The following is a 13,127-nucleotide window of genomic DNA, read 5'->3' as shown; positions in this document are numbered from 1 at the left end:
GGAAGCAAGTAAAGGGAGAGGGGAAGGGGTAGGCAGGAACTGGCCCAGGCTGCGGTGGAACGCAGCCCCACATGGGGGGCTGGCACCCAGGGTGCCAGGGGTACAAAAAGAGGGGTGGAGTCCTGCGGGCGTCATGGCGGGGCCCACTTTGATGGGAGCTGGCGTGGGACAGACGGAAAATCTGTAAGCTGATGGGGCAAAGGAGGGTCACTGCCTCAGGCTGCGAGATGCTAACCGAGCCAAGCTAACTCATGCTATTGTGAAGGCTCCAGGAGGCGGCAGAAGTTGACGGACGGCAGCATCGGCGGCAGGCGAGGAAAGAAACCAATTGCGGGAAGACTGCGCCGGAGGAAGTGGTTCGGAGGAAGAGGTCGGCGGTAATCTCGGACAGACGAAATCTTAAGCTGATGGGGAACGAGGCCTGCCTAGGGCCGAGATGAGGTTAGGCAGGAAGAGGATAATACATCCACAAAAGACTTGTTGTTTCTTTCTCTTCGCAGGACCACGAGGAAGCTGCTGATCATGGAGGGAAGAGCTGGCCCAGGGAGCAGTAAGGGAGAGGGAAGGGGTAGCAGGAACGGCCCCAGGCTGCGTTGGAACGCAGCCCACATGGGGGCTGGCCACCCAGGGTGCCAGGGTTACAAAAAGAGGTGAGCCTGGGGTGCATGGCGGGCCCCTTGATGGAGCTGGGCTGGGACAGACGAAATCTTAAGCTGATGGGGAGGAAGGCCTGCCTAGGGCCGAGATGAGATTAGCAGGAAGAGGATAATACATCCACAAAAGACAATCGATTCTACTCCTGTCCCATTTACAAGAAACCAGTCCGAACTGACTTAAATTATATTGCTGCAGTTGATCAGCAGCAGCAGCATGGGGCAGGCATGAATCGGGCGGGCCGGTGGGAGGAGACGCGACAAAGAGGATTTTGCGATGATCAGGAGCTCCGGTGCTAAGAGAAAGGGAACATTTCTTTCCCCAGGTGAAGGCTCCAGGAGGCGGCAGAAGTTGACGGACGGCAGCATCGGCGGCAGGGGAGGGAAGAAACAAAATTGCGGAAGACTGCGCCGGAGGAAGTGGTTCGGAGGAAGAGGTTGGCGGTAATCTCGGAGCGGAAGTATTGCGACGCTTGGATGATGTCACGGGAGCCGGAAGAAGCAAGGGTGCCAGGTGTTACAAAAAGAGGTGAGCCTGGGGCGCATGGCGGGCCTCTTGATGGAGCTGGCTGGGACAGACGAAATCTTAAGCTGATGGGGAAGGAGGCCTGCCTAGGGCCGAGATGAGATTAGGCAGGAAGAGGATAATACATCCACAAAAGACTTGTTTTTTCTTTCTCTTCGCAGGACCACGAGGAAGCTGCTGATCATGGAGGGAAGAGCTGGGCCCAGGGAGCAGTAAAGGAGAGGGAAGGGGTAGCAGGAACGGCCCAGGCTGCGTGGAACGCAGCCCACATGGGGGCTGGCACCCAGGGTTGCCAGGGTTACAAAAAGAGGTGAGCCTGGAGCGCATGGCGGGCCCCTTGATGGAGCTGGCTGGGACAGACGAAATCTTAAGCTGATGGGGAAGGAGGCCTGCCTAGGGCCGAGATGAGATTAGGCAGGAAGAGGATAATACATCCAAAAAAGACAATCGATTCTACTCCTGTCCCATTTACAAGAAATCAGTCCAAACTGACTTAAATTATATTGCTGCAGTTGATCAGCAGCAGCAGCAGCATGGGGCAGGCATGAATCGGGCAGGCCGGTGGGAGGAGACGCGACAAAGAGGATTTTGCGATGATCAGGAGCTCCGGTGCTAAGAGAAAGGTAACATTTCTTTCCCCAGGTGAAGGCTCCAGGAGGCGGCAGAAGTTGACGGACGGCAGCATCGGCGGCAGGCGAGGGAAGAAACCAATTGCGGAAGACTGCGCCGGAGGAAGTGGTTCGGAGGAAGAGGTCGGCGGTAATCTTGGAGCGGAAGTATTGCGACGCTTGGATGATGTCACGGGAGCCGGAAGAAGCAAGGGTGCCAGGTGTTACAAAAAGAGGTGAGCCTGGGGCGCATGGCGGGCCCCTTGATGGAGCTGGCTGGGACAGACGAAATCTTAAGCTGATGGGGAAGGAGGCCTGTCTAGGGCCGAGATGAGATTAGGCAGGAAGAGGATAATACATCCACAAAAGACTTGTTTTTTCTTTCTCTTCGCAGGACCACGAGGAAGCTGCTGATCATGGAGGGAAGAGCTGGGCCCAGGGAACAGTAAGGGAGAGGGAAGGGGTAGCAGGAACGGCCCAGGCTGCGTGGAACGCAGCCCACATGGGGGTTGGCACCCAGGGTTGCCAGGGTTACAAAAAGAGGTGAGCCTGGGGCGCATGGCGGGCCCCTTGATGGAGCTGGCTGGGACAGACGAAATCTTAAGCTGATGGGGAAGGAGGCCTGCCTAGGGCCGAGATGAGATTACCTGAAAAACAGATGACTTGTTTTTTCTTTCTCTTCGCAGGACCACGAGGAAGCTGCTGATCATGGAGGGAAGAGCTGGGCCCAGGGAACAGTAAGGGAGAGGGAAGGGGTAGCAGGAACGGCCCAGGCTGCGTGGAACGCAGCCCAAATGGGGGCTGGCACCCAGGGTTGCCAGGGTTACAAAAAGAGGTGAGCCTGGGGCGCATGGCGGGCCCCTTGATGGAGCTGGCTGGGACAGACGAAATCTTAAGCTGATGGGAAGGAGCCTGCCTAGGGCCGAGATGCTAACCGAGCCAAGCTAACTCATGCTATTGTGAAGGCTCCAGGAGGCGGCAGAAGTTGACGGACGGCAGCATCGGCGGCAGGGGAGGGAAGAAACAAATTGCGGAAGACTGCGCCGGAGGAAGTGGTTCGGAGGAAGAGGTTGGCGGTAATCTCGGAGCGGAAGTATTGCGACGCTTGGATGATGTCACGGGAGCCGGAAGAAGCAAGGGTGCCAGGTGTTACAAAAAGAGGTGAGCCTGGGGCGCATGGCGGGCCCCTTGATGGAGCTGGCTTGGACAGACGAAATCTTAAGCTGATGGGGAAGGAGGCCTGCCTAGGGCCGAGATGAGATTAGGCAGGAAGAGGATAATACATCCACAAAAGACAATCGATTCTACTCCTGTCCCATTTACAAGAAACCAGTCCGAACTGACTTAAATTATATTGCTGCAGTTGATCAGCAGCAGCAGCATGGGGCAGGCATGAATCGGGCGGGCCGGTGGGAGGAGACGCGACAAAGAGGATTTTGCGATGATCAGGAGCTCCGGTGCTAAGAGAAAGGGAACATTTCTTTCCCCAGGTGAAGGCTCCAGGAGGCGGCAGAAGTTGACGGACGGCAGCATCGGCGGCAGGCGAGGGAAGAAACAAATTGCGGAAGACTGCGCCGGAGGAAGTGGTTCGGAGGAAGAGGTTGGCGGTAATCTCGGAGCGGAAGTATTGCGACGCTTGGATGATGTCACGGGAGCCGGAAGAAGCAAGGGTGCCAGGTGTTACAAAAAGAGGTGAGCCTGGGGCGCATGGCGGGCCTCTTGATGGAGCTGGCTGGGACAGACGAAATCTTAAGCTGATGGGGAAGGAGGCCTGCCTAGGGCCGAGATGAGATTAGGCAGGAAGAGGATAATACATCCACAAAAGACTTGTTTTTCTTTCTCTTCGCAGGACCACGAGGAAGCTGCTGATCATGGAGGGAAGAGCTGGGCCCAGGGAGCAGTAAAGGAGAGGGAAGGGGTAGCAGGAACGGCCCAGGCTGCGTGGAACGCAGCCCACATGGGGGCTGGCACCCAGGGTTGCCAGGGTTACAAAAAGAGGTGAGCCTGGGGCGCATGGCGGGCCCCTTGATGGAGCTGGCTGGGACAGACGAAATCTTAAGCTGATGGGAAGGAGGCCTGCCTAGGGCCGAGATGAGATTAGGCAGGAAGAGGATAATACATCCAAAAAAGACAATCGATTCTACTCCTGTCCCATTTACAAGAAATCAGTCCAACTGACTTAAATTATATTGCTGCAGTTGATCAGCAGCAGCAGCAGCATGGGGCAGGCATGAATCGGGCAGGCCGGTGGGAGGAGACGCGACAAAGAGGATTTTGCGATGATCAGGAGCTCCGGTGCTAAGAGAAAGGTAACATTTCTTTCCCCAGGTGAAGGCTCCAGGAGGCGGCAGAAGTTGACGGACGGCAGCATCGGCGGCAGGCGAGGGAAGAAACCAATTGCGGAAGACTGCGCCGGAGGAAGTGGTTCGGAGGAAGAGGTCGGCGGTAATCTTGGAGCGGAAGTATTGCGACGCTTGGATGATGTCACGGGGCCGGAAGAAGCAAGGGTGCCAGGTGTTACAAAAAGAGGTGAGCCTGGGGCGCATGGCGGGCCCCTTGATGGAGCTGGCTGGGACAGACGAAATCTTAAGCTGATGGGGAAGGAGGCCTGTCTAGGGCCGAGATGAGATTAGGCAGGAAGAGGATAATACATCCACAAAAGACTTGTTTTTTCTTTCTCTTCGCAGGACCACGAGGAAGCTGCTGATCATGGAGGGAAGAGCTGGGCCCAGGGAACAGTAAGGGAGAGGGAAGGGGTAGCAGGAACGGCCCAGGCTGCGTGGAACGCAGCCCACATGGGGGTTGGCACCCAGGGTTGCCAGGGTTACAAAAAGAGGTGAGCCTGGGGCGCATGGCGGGCCCCTTGATGGAGCTGGCTGGGACAGACGAAATCTTAAGCTGATGGGGAAGGAGGCCTGCCTAGGGCCGAGATGAGATTACCTGAAAAACAGATGACTTGTTTTTTCTTTCTCTTCGCAGGACCACGAGAAGCTGCTGATCATGGAGGGAAGAGCTGGGCCCAGGGAACAGTAAGGGAGAGGGAAGGGGTAGCAGGAACGGCCCAGGCTGCGTGGAACGCAGCCCAAATGGGGGCTGGCACCCAGGGTTGCCAGGGTTACAAAAGAGGTGAGCCTGGGGCGCATGGCGGGCCCCTTGATGGAGCTGGCTGGGACAGACGAAATCTTAAGCTGATGGGAAGGAGGCCTGCCTAGGGCCGAGATGCTAACCGAGCCAAGCTAACTCATGCTATTGTGAAGGCTCCAGGAGGCGGCAGAAGTTGACGGACGGCAGCATCGGCGGCAGGGGAGGGAAGAAACAAATTGCGGAAGACTGCGCCGGAGGAAGTGGTTCGGAGGAAGAGGTGGCGGTAATCTCGGAGCGGAAGTATTGCGACGCTTGGATGATGTCACGGGAGCCGGAAGAAGCAAGGGTGCCAGGTGTTACAAAAAGAGGTGAGCCTGGGGCGCATGGCGGGCCCCTTGATGGAGCTGGCTTGGACAGACGAAATCTTAAGCTGATGGGGAAGGAGGCCTGCCTAGGGCCGAGATGAGATTAGGCAGGAAGAGGATAATACATCCACAAAAGACTTGTTTTTTCTTTCTCTTCGCAGGACCACGAGGAAGCTGCTGATCATGGAGGGAAGAGCTGGGCCCAGGGAGCAGTAAGGGAGAGGGAAGGGGTAGCAGGAACGGCCCAGGCTGCGTGGAACGCAGCCCACATGGGGGCTGGCACCCAGGGTTGCCAGGGTTACAAAAAGAGGTGAGCCTGGGGCGCATGGCGGGCCCCTTGATGGAGCTGGCTGGGACAGACGAAATCTTAAGCTGATGGGGAAGGAGGCCTGCCTAGGGCCGAGATGAGATTAGGCAGGAAGAGGATAATACATCCACAAAAGACTTGTTGTTTCTTTCTCTTCGCAGGACCACGAGGAAGCTGCTGATCATGGAGGGAAGAGCTGGGCCCAGGGAACAGTAAGGGAGAGGGAAGGGGTAGCAGGAACGGCCCAGGCTGCGTGGAACGCAGCCCACATGGGGGCTGGCACCCAGGGTGCCAGGGTTACAAAAAGAGGTGAGCCTGGGGCGCATGGCGGGCCCCTTGATGGAGCTGGCTGGGACAGACGAAATCTTAAGCTGATGGGGAAGGAGGCCTGCCTAGGGCCGAGATGAGATTAGGCAGGAAGAGGATAATACATCCACAAAAGACAATCGATTCTACTCCTGTCCCATTTACAAGAAACCAGTCCGAACTGACTTAAATTATATTGCTGCAGTTGATCAGCAGCAGCAGCATGGGGCAGGCATGAATCGGGCGGGCTGGTGGGAGGAGACGCGACAAAGAGGATTTTGCGATGATCAGGAGCTCCGGTGCTAAGAGAAAGGGAACATTTCTTTCCCCAGGTGAAGGCTCCAGGAGGCGGCAGAAGTTGACGGACGGCAGCATCGGCGGCAGGCGAGGGAAGAAACCAATTGCGGAAGACTGCGCCGGAGGAAGTGGTTCGGAGGAAGAGGTCGGCGGTAATCTCGGAGCGGAAGTATTGCGACGCTTGGATGATGTCACGGGAGCCGGAAGAAGCAAGGGTGCCAGGTGTTACAAAAAGAGGTGAGCCTGGGGCGCATGGCGGGCCTCTTGATGGAGCTGGCTGGGACAGACGAAATCTTAAGCTGATGGGGAAGGAGGCCTGCCTAGGGCCGAGATGAGATTAGGCAAGAAGAGGATAATACATCCACAAAAGACAATCGATTCTACTCCTGTCCCATTTACAAGAAACCAGTCCGAACTGACTTAAATTATATTGCTGCAGTTGGTCTGAAAACTGTCCAGTCTCCAGACCATTGGATATTGCGGGGTGTGGCTTTGTTATGTGACTTCAAATAATTCATCAGCCTTTTTTCCCCAAATTGATATTTGTTAATATTTCTTTAAAATTAATTTTTTTGTTGTCCCCTTAGCATTACAAAACCTTGTGATATGTTTAAGATAAGATAGCACCGTTTGCTCCCTTTTCTATTGTTTTTATTTATAAAACATTTGAGAAATATATATGTTTATATAGATAAAAAAAAGAAAAGAAAATGCAAGTGTTTGTTGTTGATGAAGGTCTATAGGTGTGAGCTGTTAAAAAGAAAGGTTGCAAATGTACGGGGACAGAGGTTCTAACACAAAAGAACAGAGTACTAGACTATACGTTGGCCGTCCTCAAACATGCTTGTGATTCAGGAGATTATTATTATTATTAAAAATTAACTAGATTTTTATTTCTCTCATCAAAAGTGATGTGATTTGATCTAAAGCATTTTGTGGGACTGCAAATGCAGTGTGTAAAGGATCCGGAAATAAGTGAGGTAAAATTGTCAAATTTCCGTCATTGTGAATTATGATTATATGTAGAGATGTAGCGAACTGTTCGCTGGCGAACTAATTCGCACGAACCCATTTTGGGTTCGCCGCGTTTTTTCGCCTCGGTTTTTTCCACCGCTTTTTTTCGCTTTGGTTTTTCGCCTTTGCGTATACATAGGAATAGCTTGTGGTTTTTTTTGGCGTTATTTTTTTGCGTTTTGCTTTTTTTTTACGAAGTATTTTTCAGAGAAATTTTTGCTTGATCCCCCTCCTGCATGCCCCTGTCCAGGTCGTGGCACCCTTTAAACAACTTTAAAATCAGTTTTCTGGCCAGAAATGGCTTTTCTAGGTTTTAAAGTTCGCCTTCCCATTGAAGTCTATAGGGGTTCGCAAAGTTCGCGAATATTCGCGAGTTTTGCCGAAAGTCCGCGAACGGGTCCGCGAACATTTTTGGCGATGTTCGCTACATCCCTAATTATATGCTTGTAAAATAAGTAAAGCTAATGTTATTTTAATCAACTTTGCTCACAAGTGAGGTTGTTGTATGTGTTAATGTAATGTAATAAAGGTGAAAAGTATGTTCTTGTTGAAAATAAGTCTACATAGATATCTTTGATGATTGTGCTCTGAAATTTGTCGCATGATCTGGCCAATCACGCGATAAGCAGTTCATAATCAACAGAGATGAATCACAATATGTAAATGTTGATATTTTTATGACAAAATTTGAATCCACTGTATAATTTTCAGTTTGTGAAACTAACACACGCATTGTTGAATGTATATTGTTTAAGGTCGTGGTGTTTGGATGACACGCTTGTCTTCCATTTGACAAATGGCAACTCTTAAATGTATTTTTGCTTCATATGCCAGGATCCCTAAATTATGGATTGTATTAAGAAAGTCATTACTACCCTAAACTGCCTAACAGCAGACATATACGAAAGCGTAAATAGCTTTACAATTTCCCCTAGGAAGTGCAGAGTGATGCAAATCTAATGTGGCTTGAATAGGAGTCGGCTATTATAATGACGATATGAAGATATACAGTATATTCATTTGTCTTTGTACACGATGATACAAGTTGTAAAACCTTGTTTTATATGATGACTCTTAAAATTGTACTAACAATTATAGTACTTATTTGTTAATGAAGTCATAATTTGGCCTCACATATATAAGAACACACATAACTTTTGAGGTATAGTAAATCAGGTATAGTTAATTACAAACTAAGTTATCGATTGTTTAGAAGGAATGCCTAAATAAATTGTGGTACTGTTGAAAAGTGGCTGCTCTTTACAGCAACCGTATAAGTAAACTAAGACTATAGCACTGTGAACCAAGTTTAAAAATTGTAATCAAGTCACCGATGCTGAAACATTGTGGACGTAACATCTGTTGCTATTGTTAGCTAATTACAGATGTCTCTACGGTGTTCTTGTTTTTGTGTATGTTTTTCCTTTTTACTAGGTTGTTTTAAGTGCAGGATGCCGTGTGGTCACATAATGCGACAGCTACATGGCAGCTTGTGACTCCAATACCCTTTTACCATTCACCTCAGAATGCGCCATACCATTTTAGGAGTACGTAAGTTTGCAAATAGCGCTAATTTTAACCGCAAGGTTTAGACATTCATTACAGCTGTTGGATATTTGCATTGAAAATACACTAAATCTTTTTCCCCACAATACTAATCTTTTATATAACAACCGTCTGCTGACATTTCCAAAAGCGGACAAGTCTTGTGGGCTTTGCTAACGTGGGAATGCACGACCACTAAAAGATAGGCGCTGCATCCTCACGTTCCCAGTGCTTCATAGGATAATCCAACATTTTAGTCTTTGATCCCAGCTAACTCATGCTATTAACGTGCTGTTATATTGAGCCATGGGCTTCGCCATGTCTCAACAGGGGGAATAGTGGTAACCCCTATAAATAAAACATAGTTTACCAATTACACTAAAAAAAAACTTTTGTTTAGCACGAAAACAAACAGGCATTTCAATGCCCATTGAGCCTTACACCCCAAAACAAGATTGCCTTCTCGCAGCCCAACATTGTTTTCAAACAAAATGCATGTCGGACCAAATGAGTAAATAAGAAATAAATGATTTGTTATTACAAATGTCTTCCTTAGGAAAGGAAACCTCTCCAGTAAATAACTGATGCTCTCATTGCATCTAAAATACTAAAAAGGAGGGAGGTTTTTATGTTAGGTCCCCGAAAAGGAGGTATACAATTATTCAGTGACTAAATAGGTATACATCCTCCTTCTGCTCGGTGGCCCTCTGTGCTTTAGCAAAAAGAAGGATCCCATTCCTGGTTGAGTAAGGTAAGGAAGGGACCGATAATTTGGATGGGAGCCCAGATAGGCAACTCCATACCGCCACTGAACCTGCTATTAAGAAGTAAGTGAGCAGAGGACTGGGTAAGAAGAACGTGTATATGTATTTAGATATAAAAAATGGGTAGGAACTGTGCAGGTTTTATAAAGATGTAAATAACATGTATAGATAATAAATGTTTTGTAAAGGATCTCACCCCTTTAGAAAAATATTGTATATACAGTGGTGTGAAAAACTATTTGCCCCCTTCCTGATTTCTTATTCTTTTGCATGTTTGTCACACTTAAATGTTTCTGCTCATCAAAAACCGTTAACTATTAGTCAAAGATAACATAATTGAACACAAAATGCAGTTTTTAAATGAAGGTTTACGTTATTAAGGGAGAAAAAAAACTCCAAATCGACATGGCCCTGTGTGAAAAAGTGATTGCCCCCCTTGTTAAAAAATAACTTAACTGTGGTTTATCACACCTGAGTTCAATTTCTGTAGTCACCCCCAGGCCTGATTACTGCCACACCTGTTTCAATCAAGAAATCACTTAAATAGGAGCTACCTGACACAGAGAAGTAGACCAAAAGCACCTCAAAAGCTAGACATCATGCCAAGATCCAAAGAAATTCAGGAACAAATGAGAACAAAAGTAATTGAGATCTATCAGTCTGGTAAAGGTTATAAAGCCATTTCTAAAGCTTTGGGACTCCAGAGAACCACAGTGAGAGCCATTATCCACAAATGGCAAAAACATGGAACAGTGGTGAACCTTCCCAGGAGTGGCCGGCCGACCAAAATTACCCCAAGAGCGCAGAGACAACTCATCCGAGAGGCCACAAAAGACCCCAGGACAACATCTAAAGAACTGCAGGCCTCACTTGCCTCAATTAAGGTCAGTGTTCACGACTCCACCATAAGAAAGAGACTGGGCAAAAACGGCCTGCATGGCAGATTTCCAAGGCGCAAACCACTTTTAAGCAAAAAGAACATTATGGCTCGTCTCAATTTTGCTAAAAAACATCTCAATGATTGCCAAGACTTTTGGGAAAATACCTTGTGGACCGACGAGACAAAAGTTGAACTTTTTGGAAGGTGCGTGTCCCGTTACATCTGGCGTAAAAGTAACACAGCATTTCAGAAAAAGAACATCATACCAACAGTAAAATATGGTGGTGGTAGTGTGATGGTGTGGGTTGTTTTGCTGCTTCAGGACCTGGAAGGCTTGCTGTGATAGATGGAACCATGAATTCTACTGTCTACCAAAAAATCCTGAAGGAGAATGTCCGGCCATCTGTTCGTCAACTCAAGCTGAAGCGATCTTGGGTGCTGCAGCAGGACAATGACCCAAAACACACCAGCAAATCCACCTCTGAATGGCTGAAGAAAAACAAAATGAAGACTTTGGAGTGGCCTAGTCAGAGTCCTGACCTGAATCCTATTGAGATGTTGTGGCATGACCTTAAAAAGGCGGTTCATGCTAGAAAACCCTCAAATAAAGCTGAATTACAACAATTCTGCAAAGATGAGTGGGTCAAAATTCCTCCAGAGCGCTGTAAAAGACTCGTTGCAAGTTATCGCAAACGCTTGATTGCAGTTATTGCTGCTAAGGGTGGCCCAACCAGTTATTAGGTTCAGGGGGCAATTACTTTTTCACACAGGGCCATGTAGGTTTGGATTTTTTTCTCCCTAAATAATAAAAACCCTCATTTAAAAACTGCATTTTGTGTTTACTTGTGTTATCTTTGACTAATAGTTAAATGTGTTTGATGATCAGAAACATTTTGTGTGACAAACATGCAAAAGAATAAGAAATCAGGAAGGGGGCAAATAGTTTTTCACACCACTGTAAGTAAACCGTGTAAGATTCTTCACTTATAGGTACTGGACACACCCGACAAAGAGACGAGGCGGACCAATCACTCTCTGAATACATGTGTAAAATACTTAACAAACAAAATCTCATGTCTCTTACTTTTCTTCTAGACCTTACAAATCTATTCCCAAAAGAATTGTGAGCCTTATGAGATTGATCCCGATTAATTGAGAAGAGAAATTGGTCAGCCCCCTTTGGGAAGGTCCATACCAAGCCCTATTGTAAACCCCCACAACAATTGAGATGGCCGAAAGAACTTCCTGGATACACGCAAGTCACTGTAAACTGGTAAACCCATTTCAGGTAGGGATAGAATTTAGGGACCCCGAGTAACCCCTTGGAAGAGTCTGACTACAAAGGGGGGTCGTTAACCCATTAGGGAACGGCTCGTCTCAACGTCAAGTGAAGGCCCATGGGTTTACTCGGGGATGCTGAAGGGTCCAGGGAAAGGAGAGGTTCCAGTGATACGTATTATAATTGACCCAGGAAAAAGATTGTGTTACTGTTCGTCTATCTTACTGCCATAGGGATAACAATCTTACTTTTTCTTACTGTCATGACTTTGTCACTCAAACCCCCCTTAGGTGGGAGGGGATTCCCTGCTTCACCCTCAAATAAAACCAAAACTGTGGCCAGTAATTACTCAAATGCAAGGTATAAATGCTCCTTCTACCTATCCAAAGCAAAACACCCTTATGCTAACAGTTGTAGAAGCCCAGACACCAGTGAATAACCCAATTGAGCTTAAGTCAAGGCCAGACATCTGCTGGTTGTGTGGAGACATGCAGATACGAATGCGATTTTCCCCCACGCTGGGTCGGAAGTTGCTGTTTGGTTCAGCTAATATTGTCCTTCTACTCCTTTTCTCTACAATCTTTTTTACAGGTCTCAAAGTCAGCACGTCTCGTGCACAGGACTAAGTGAGAAATGGATACCTCAAAAGGTTTGTTTGATCATTCGGTTTATATCGACAGCATTGGTGTATCGTGCAGTGTCCCAGAGGAATCTAAGACCAAAAACTAGAACAGTGCAAGATTCAGATCGCTATTCTGGTGGGTCACTATCGATAAGAACGTCGACTGGATCAACTACATCTATTGTAATCAGCAAAGATTCAGAATTTCACAAGGGACGACTTCAAAGGAGTCGCTAGCCAGCTTGAAGCTACCTCCCTGGTCACATTGATATGCTGTTGGCTGAAAAAGGAGGAGTTTGCAAAATGCTTGGCACCCTGTGTTGCACCGTCATACCTAATAACACTTCTCCGGATGAATGTATCACCAAGGCACTTCAAGGACTCACTATGCTATCAAACAAACTTGCTGAGAACTCGGGGGTTTCTAATCCTTTCACTGACTTTTTGCAATTGGCGTACTTGCTGGAATCTTAAGCACTTGTGGACGTTGCTGCATACCTTGGGTTAGAGGGTTATTGCAACACCTAATTAACACTACACTGACAAAGACTATATGTATTGCTGCTTCTAATATTTCAGATGATTATAGTGATATCAATGAACGAGTGGACAGGGGTTAGAAGTAAGAAGCATGTTAGTCCTAGTTACGGATGTAATTCTCCTGTTTCATACATGCCTCCTAAAAGTATTAAAAGGGTGGAGATGTTAGAAGAATTAAAATATAAGGGAGCTGATATAAGAACCAAAGGGTTAATACTTTGAGTCTGCATGTAAGTTCCCGAATGTATACAAAGTATTTAACGGCTTGCGCTAAGTTTAGCTTATGGCATCCTGTTAGTGTTGCTTACATTTCACGGGTGGTCGAGGACGTGCGTAA

The sequence above is a fragment of the Xenopus tropicalis genome, chromosome 7 (genome assembly GCF_000004195.4).
Source record: "Xenopus tropicalis strain Nigerian chromosome 7, UCB_Xtro_10.0, whole genome shotgun sequence".
Taxonomy (NCBI): Eukaryota; Metazoa; Chordata; class Amphibia; order Anura; family Pipidae; genus Xenopus; species Xenopus tropicalis.
Note: the sequence above shows the minus strand (reverse complement) of the source record.